Here is a 9585-nt window from a genome sequence, read left to right as displayed (position 1 = left end):
ATCTAAAAAAAATTATGAGTGATTCCTTTGGTGAGGGTTATGGTTTCAGTGCAGCAGCATATGGGATCTCCAAAGGTTCTGAAATGGGGGAGATGAGGCCTCTATTTATAGTTGAATGTATCAGATCATTACACTTTGCTCATGTGCATGCAAATTGAAATTTGAATGCATGGGCCTTTGTGGACGTGTGAAAGGCCCATGGATGACTGAAGAAGCTTGTTGAGTTCATGTGGAAGGCATTTGGTCATGCACTTTGAATGGAGAATGCTTGCATTTCAAGTTTTAGCATACAATATCAAAATTGCACATAAATGAAAAGAAATTCGAAACTAAAAAATGGTAGACCCCAAGGACTATTGTGAGTAATGGTTGGAAAGCACTTGAAATAAGGAACAAAAGTCATGTTGGGAAAAAAATCATTTGGCATGTGCAAATTGATCAAAACTGGCTTGGAAAGTTCAAGGGTAAAACATGTTCAAATCATTTTGAAAAAGTTAACCAAAAGCAAGCTTGGTTAAACCCCTCTGTCCTCATGATAAAAACTTCAAATTAGAAACTATAAAACATAAAAGTTGTAGATATTTTCAAGGTAGCCAATTTGTACTCAAAGTTTGCATCCCTTGGATTTTCTATGACAAAGTTATGGGCATTTGAAGTTGGGTACTTTTTCAAATTCAATGAATTAGGTCAAAGATGACCTATAATGTTTTTCAATATCACATTTATTTCCTTTAGGATTATGAAATTTTGTCCAACATAACATTTTAAGTAGACATCTCAATATTTCCAATGCCTTTGGTCTCACCTCAAAATCATTAAAAATATGGAAGTTATTCCCTTGGCAAGTTGACCCAAAATTAGGTTTTCAATCAAAATGACCTATAAAGGTTTGAAATGAATGATGACCTTCCAAGTTTAAAATGGATTTTTTATGAACATGAAAGTTGTTCATATGGTTCTTAGGAACATTTATGATTTTGGGGTCATCTTCATTTGACAAATACATCAAACATTATATCTCATTGATCCTCATCTTAGTCAGATGACTTGACTGGTCAAGTTTTTAAGGCCAAACTTCCAATCTTTATGAATAAACGATTGAGGGGCCTAAAATAGGATCATATATGCACAAAGTGATAAATGAAATAACTTGGTTAAACTTGATCAGAGGTTGAGATTGCTTCATGGGCATGGCACAATCAAAGCATAATGAAATTAGGGTTTCCTTGGGAAACAACCTTCAAGCCCTTTGGGTTATCTTGATCAAATTGGAAAATTGAGATACTTAGGAGACATATAAGATGATTAGGAACTTTTTGGACCATTTTCATGCTTTTTTATCATCTTCATCTAGCCATTGCATTGGGCTTAGGAGCCTCCTAGGAGCATTGTGGAACACATGATCACTTGACCTTCAAAACAAAAGGAGTTAGTGATGTATTTTTGTGATTGTGGTTAGTAATCAAATAAGAAAAACAATAACATACAATAAAAGCATTCTTGGTGATCTCACAACACTCAAACAAGTCCCAACCCTAGAGTTAAGGAGCCAAACATACTATGATCCTTGAGGCAATGCACCTGTGCAATAACATGATGCCATGAGGGATCTTAGGGTCAAAATTAGGGTCTTACATTGTGTATTTTTAGAAGAACTTGGGCCAAATGATCTTTACCATAATCTTAACAAAATGCAAAATTAATGGGGTCAAAAGGATGATTGAGCTTAAAATGGCAAGCGTGGAAAGTAGGGGTCATGGTAAGGTTTTGGCCCATTTTGGCAACTTGGTCCTTTGAATAAATGAAGTTCTAAATAGATTAATTGATATTTAACCCTTGAATCAAAGTTGTAGAGGATCTCAAAAGTCACGTTTGGCACAAAGAAACTTGTCATTTGGATGAATATTGAATAAGTTACGGGGTTTGGACCAAAAGTAGGGCATACTTGCAAATTAGGTCAACCACACTTGTACACCTCTTGCAAACCTGATGTTTTCTTGCATTTCAAAATATGATGATGACATAATGAGAATAACTTGATGAAAACTTGATTACGGATTGAGTGATCTTGAATATATCTTGAAGATTGAGTGATTTGGCATGGAAATAAACATATTAACCACCTGGGAAACACCATGAACAAACTTGCATTTTCCATGGCCCAAAAGACCTTTGTATTTCCTTGATTTGAAATATGATTCACTACATGGGTAACAAGAGCAAACAAGCACCATCTCTCAATGAAATTAAGGTTAGTTGACAAGCAAAATAAAGGGAAACCCTAATGTTAATATACAAACCACAATATGGCCATGCTTGTGATTCCATGACCAAATGTTATGGTCATGCATGATATGATTTGGATGTATGTAAATGATGTATGCAAGAAAAGAAAAGATAGGATAAATTTTGGGGTATGACAGTTGCCCCTATTTAATCATCTTTAACCTGAAGATGTGAATTGCGTTAGCTTTTTGAATTTTCTAGGTAAAAAAGGAGTAAATACAAGAGTGATCAAAAAACTTCCCGAGAAAGAGAGATTGCAAAGAGCAACAGATAAACTGGTTGATTTGATTTGTTGGGGATAAATCGAAATATTCCATCGGGGAGATAAATTAGCTGCAAGAGGAATGTTTAACATGCATGATTGCTTATTTATGATGCGTATGTAATGCAATAGTAAGGTAAAGTTGGTTGGAGGACATATAGATTTCGACTCATCAGTATCCACATTAGAGAAACTGCAGGGGAACGCTTCCAAATTTCCACTACTTCCATGGAAAAGTCATGTTGGCTGAGGACTACCAACTAACTTTTTTCGGGGAAAGAAAGGTGCATGACAGGTCTAAGCAAAAGTAGATACAAGCGTACAACGAGTGCTAATTGTAGACTACTGATGATCCACTATGGCGTTTTCAATAATAAAAGTAATTCATATGGTTCTTCCTTTTAATTTAGATTTTTATTATTCTCAAAATTTTATGGCATTATGCAATCAAGATTGGCAGTTATTTTGCAAACAAAAATTGCGAAAAAAAAGTGAGTTTACTAAATAATGACTAGATTTTATTGATAGTGGAAAATTTGTATATGTAGAGTGTGTACAAGGATCCAAATACCCTTAAAGAGGAAATTAAAAAAATTGAAAAATAAATTAAATAGCAATGGGAAATTTGTTTGACTTTCCACTGATCACAATATTGGTTGTCATTCGTTGTAGCACTATGCTCCAATACTTTGCTTCTGTTGACGGTGATTGGATTGATCTAATGTTGCATGCGGTCAAGTTTAGAGTCAAGCTGAAGGTGATAATGTTCTCAAAAGACAACATACAGATATAGTAAAATGCCTTTATCCCCAACTTTTGCATGGAATTTTGATTCTTTTGTCCATCGGGATGCCACTTTTGCCTAAGTCGCCCTTTCGGGTTTTCAACTTAGCGGGCTTATAAATGTTTTTGTTCAATCCCTAAATTTTGCATGGACTTTTTTTTAGGTCCATCGGGATAGCCATTTTTGCCTAGATTGGTTCTGACGAGTTCCAATTCTAGCGGGCTTTGTATCCATTTTTTCCAGGCATAATAATTTTTGACTATACATGAGTTTACCGGCCTCGGAAATTAATTCCCATACATTATGGTGTGAATGAGATCCCCTCATGAGAAGGCCTTTTTGACAACAAAGGGCCTTTCATAGTTGGGAGTCCACTTGCCCCGAGGATCCGTGTGTGTGGGAGAAAGTCTTTTGAGCACAAGTTCACCGGCTTGGAATAAAAGAGGAAGAATATTCTTATCAAAAGCTCTCTTGAGACGTATTTGGTACAACTGACCATGGAAAACGGATGTCAAGCACTTCTCTTCAATGAGATTCAACTGATCATATTTGGATTGCACCCATTCAGCTTCATCGAGATCTACTGCCATGATAACCCTCAGAGAGGGGATCTCAACTTCAATAGGCATAACAACCTACATTCCATATACTAGAGAATAAGGAGTTTCCCCGGTAGAAGTACACAATGAAGTTCTGTAGCTGTGTAGAGCAAAGGAAAGAATCTCATGCCAATCCTTATATGTCTTGACCATCTTCTGGATTATTCTCTTGATATTCTTTTTAGCTGCTTCAACAACACCATTCATCTTGGGCCAGTATGGTGAAGAGTTGTGATGCTCGATCTTGAATTCTTGACACAACTCACTCATCATCTTATTATTCAGGTTATAGGCATTATCAATAATAATCTTGCTAGGAACACCATAACGAGAGATTATTTCTTTCTTGATAAAATTTGTAACCAATTGTCTCATGACGTTTGCATATGAAGCATCATCAACCCACTTCGAGAAGTAGTCAATGGCAATGAGGATGAAACAATGACCGTTGGAAGCTTTCAGCTCAATCGTGCCAATCATGTCGATGCCCCACATAGAGAAAGTCCAAGGATAAGTTAAAACGTTCAATCGAGTCGGACGAACATGGATCTTGTCATCAAAATTTTGGAACTTATGTCACCTCTTGACGAAATTTTAATAGTCCACCTCCATTGTAGTCCAATAATACCCATCCCAAAAAATCTTCTTAGCCATAACAGACCCTTTAGCATGTACACCTTCGCAGCCCTCATGTATGAACCTTATGATCGTACTTTTTTTGTGTGTATCCACGCATCTGAGCAACATGGAATCATATTTCATCTTGTACAAAACATCCTCATTCAAGAATGTATTTTATCGGATCCATTTTGGATATCAACAAAGTTGTATGGCAAATCATATACTGTCTCAGGTGTCGAGCTGCCCAAGCTAAATCACAACAAGTTTTCTCCAATAGTGAGTATCTGGTCTCACATTCAGTAGAATTCTCTCTCAAGTAATAGATTGCATGTTCTTTATGGCCCGTGTCATCATGTTTACCCAAATTACATCCCATTGATTCATCTAGTACAGTGAGATATATGATTAGTGGCCTACCAGGAACAAGTGATTTTAGGATTGGTGGTTCTTGCAAATACTTTTTTATCTTATCAAATGCCTCTTGACAATCATCATTCCACACGATCGCTTGATTTTTTCTTAACAATTTGAATATTGGTTCACAAGTAGCCATCAAATGAGAGATGAACCAAGATATATAATTAAGTCATCCAAGGAAGCCTCAGACTTCTTTTTTTGTTCTAGGACCTAGCGTATCTTGAATAGACCTGAGTTTATCTAGATCAACCTTAATACCTTTCTGACTCATTATGAACCCCAACAGTTTACCGTAACGGACCTCGAAAGTGCACTTAACAGGATTCAACCTCAACGGGAATTTGTGAGTCTGGAAAAAAGATTTCTCAAATGGTCTAAGTGATCAACTTCAGTATTGAACTTAGCAATCATATTATCTACATACACTTCAATCTCCTTATGGATCATGTCCTGAAAAAGAGTCATCATAGCACGTTGATATGTTGCACCTGCATTTTTTAAACTAAAAGGCCTTACTTTATAGCCGTAAGTTCCCAGGGTGTGATGAAAGTTGTTTTCTCCATATTGGCTGGAGCCTTCTTGATCAGGTTATACCATGAGAAATTGTCCATGCAAGAAAAGACAGAGTGTTGAGTTGTGTCGTATACTAAAACATTAATATGAGGCAAAGGAAAGTCATCCTTCAGGATCGCTCTATTAAGATCACGGTAGTTCACACATATTCAAACCTTCTCATCCTTCTTCAGACCCAGAACACTATTGGAAACCCACTGAGGATACTCGACGATATCTAGGAAACCAGCATCAAATGAATTTTTAACCTCTTCTTTGATCTTTATTGCCATGTCAGGCCCGATTCTGTGAAGCTTGTGCTTAACCGGGGGACATTTGGGATTGAGTGGCAGGAAATGTTCAACAATATTGGTATCCAACCCATGCATATCTTGATAGGACTACGCGAAGATATCAACATACTCACAAAGTAACTCTACCAACTCACAGTGTACAAGCTCGACAAGGGATGCCCCAATCTTGACCTCTTTTCTAACTTCCTCGGTGCCCAAATTGATCACTTCCAACTGTTCTTTTGTACAGATGAATCTCTTTTTCTTCATGCTCAAGAAGTCTGGCTAGCTCATGAAGTACTTCATAATCTTCCTCACCCTCTTCTTTAGCTTGGTTAATTGGAAACCCATATTTACAGTGAATTTCAACAATGTTGCTCTCAGTGAAATTGTTTGCTCTACATCTTATGAGCTTATTTCAGAATGGATTTTTTTGAAAAAGATGTGAAAAATAAAAGAAAAGCAACTTTTGCCATTCATTTTTAGTGAAAAGTACACATAAAATAAATAAAAGGAACATGATTTTGAGTGCAAAGAATGACTTTCATTGATTGAATAATACTTTTAAAACATGGAAGGTCCTTACAAGCTATCCACATATCTCGGGCGAAGGCAAGTGACAACGAAAAAAATGCATTACATTTCTTTTGAGAAGACCACAAGAGCCACAATAGAAGTCCAGTTATCAAGCTTAAATACTGAAGGACACTTGGGAATGAGACCAAAGATCGTACGTTGGCTGGAGCTTTCCCCATCTACTACTGCCCCAAAAGACTCCAACTGGTAGCCTGCACTACTGAACTTGATATGGTTGAACTTCTTACCTCCCCTTACAGCTGGGGGCGAGAAATAGGACGTTAACCGAGACCAAAACGATCATGTTTCTCGTAGATTCTCACAATCTATCCCCAACCAGGGAGAGGACCATTTTCTAGAGTCTGCTTGGCACTCTTAGCTGATGACAACACCAAGGTTGTTGATTGTCTTTGATTGGAAGATGCAGAGCCGACTTATTCAAAATCTAAACCTTGGAACAGAACCTCAACTATTCCCACATCAGTTTCCACATATATAAAAGAATATAGTTCACTGATAATTGAATCCTCTTCGCTGTAAACAATGACCAGCTTATCCTCAAACAAGAACTTCATATATTGGTGGAGAATGCACGCGACAGCGCCAACCGTATGGATCCATGGCCTCCCTAATTGGAAACTATAGGAAGGATGGATATCCATGACTTGTAAAGTGATGATAAATTGGTGGAGACCCACATAAATTGGCAAATCAACTTCCCCAATGATCTGCCATCGAGACCCATCAAAATCACGGACAATCAAAGCACTTGCTCTCATCTGGTTTGTCAAACTAGAGTTGGCTTAATGTGCTCTTGAGAAAAACATTAAGCAAAGATCAAATGTCAACTAGGACCCTCGAGATTAAAGTGTCTGCACAAGTCACAGAAATATGCAGAGCTTTGTTGTGATTATGCCCTTCAACTGTAAACTCAGTTTTGTTGAAACCTAAGTGCCTGCTCACAGAAATATTGGCTACCACATCATTAAATTGTTCTACCAAAATATCCCGCATCACATGAGCCGTGTTGAGCACCTTCAAGAGAGCTATCTGATGAGCTTTGGAACTGAGAAATAATGATAAGATTGATATCCTTGATGGAGTCTGACCCAGCTGGTCGTAAATATTGAAATGACTTTGTTTGATCAACTTTAGGAACTCCTACCCCTCTTCTGCAGTAATAATCTTCTCAACCTGCTATTTCTCACTAATCAATTCCTTCCCTTTCGAAATTGCTTCTTTCGCTGACTTACCAGAAGAATGAGGTGCCCCAGCCGGAGTAGTAGGAATATAAACAGATGCCCATTCCTGAGGCAAAGGAACCATTGTTGGAACCAATGTTGGAGTATATTTTGGTGCGAACAAGTGACCATTGCGGGTCATGCCTCTCGGAACAACTATATTGGCAATCTCTGCTTCGGGAAACTAGATTTATACACCACCAACTGACATAGTTGCATTGTACCTCCAATGCACGACTTTGGAATTCATATATGGAAAAGGTGAAGGAACATGAAATACAATGGGCTGAATTTTCTTTATCGGAGCTTCTACTTGTTTCTTACGATAAACAATCTAAATCAGCTCGATAATTGAAACTTCCCCCAAGGCTCTGTCTCTCGAGAACTACAAGACTCCTTGATCCATCAACTCTTGGACACATTCCTTGATTTCTTCACATCTTTCAGGCCTAGTCTTGCACACTCCACAATTAGCATGCACACCTGCCAGTTCATTGTGCTTCTGCATACTCCTCGAAATACTCGACCACAGAGTCTTCACATCTTTGACCAAACAGACCAACTCTATTCAATCCTCCTCAATAACTACGTTCACTATCTGATTACCATGATTCATTTAAGGATTCTCCTTCACATTCGGCTTTTCTTCAGTGGAAGACAAAATATTTTGATCAATAAGGTCTTGTACCCTATTCTTAAACACGAAACAATCCTCAATTGTGCCTAATATAACCTGCATGGAATATACAAGACACATTGGGGTTGTGGTGTGGACCAAAAGGATATACTGCTGGTGGAATCTCCTTAGGAGCAACTGCTCCTACATTCACAAGATAAGGAAGCAATTAAGAGTATGGTACTGATACCTTGGTATACTGAGGGCGTCTATGGTTACAATTCTGATTTTGGTAATGATTATGCCCCTGATTACCTCGACGATAATGATTAAGGCCTCTTTTATTGGTATTCTTTCGTTGAGGAGCTTGTCCTTGAGGTTGTTGTTGTTGTTGTTGAGCCTGAGGAGGCTATTGATGTTGTGGTTAATCCTGAAATGGTTGTTGAAACTAGGATGCAACCACATATGGATATGGATAGTATGGTGGAGGAAACATAAGAACTTGATATTATGGAGAACTTTTTGTGACTACATTTGTCTCTCATTATTTATTCTTGGCATACCCACAGAAGGTCTTCTCTTTGCAGACTGTTGAATACTACCACCGACAATCTTCCTTGTCTTCAGAACACTTTGAATCCTCTCCCCAGTTATGGCTAGATCATCAAAGTTGGAAGATTAACTCCCAACCATCTTATCATGGTACAAACTTTGGAGCGTCCCCATGAAAATGTTCACTAACTCAGTATCTGTCAAGGTCGGCCTGACCCTTGAAGCTATTTCACGCCATCTCTGCGTATATTATTTAAAATTTTCATTAGATCATTGGGCTTGATTCTGAAGTTGTAATCTGGTAGGTGCCATATCTATATTGTACTTGTACTGATTCAAAAAAGCATCATACAAATATTTCCAAGACCTTATCCTCCCTGGCTCTAGATTCATGTATCAATTGAGAGATTCCCTAGACAGGATGTCTTAGAATCAGTGGATTAGCAATTCATCATTATCATGTAAGAGGCAATCTTTCTGCATTACATAGTAATACGACTGGGAGGACAACTTAAGCCTTTGTACTTGGATAGATAAGGTACTTTGAAATTTTGAGGGAGCACAACATTGGGTACCAAACGCAGTTCTCTAGCATTTAAACCAATAGCAGAGAAACCCTCAATGGCACATATTCGCTCCTTTAGGAGTTGTCATTCAGTAGTGAAGCTACCTGAAATATTCCTATCGAATGCATTGCACGCTCTAAGGTACAATATATCTCCCACCGAACTTTATTTATCCCAAAATAGGAAAAGTAAAATATCATAAAACCCAAGGGGAAATAGA

This window comes from Lathyrus oleraceus, chromosome 2 (assembly GCF_024323335.1).
Source record: "Lathyrus oleraceus cultivar Zhongwan6 chromosome 2, CAAS_Psat_ZW6_1.0, whole genome shotgun sequence".
Classification (NCBI taxonomy): Eukaryota; Viridiplantae; Streptophyta; class Magnoliopsida; order Fabales; family Fabaceae; genus Lathyrus; species Lathyrus oleraceus.
This window is presented reverse-complemented; position numbering follows the sequence as displayed.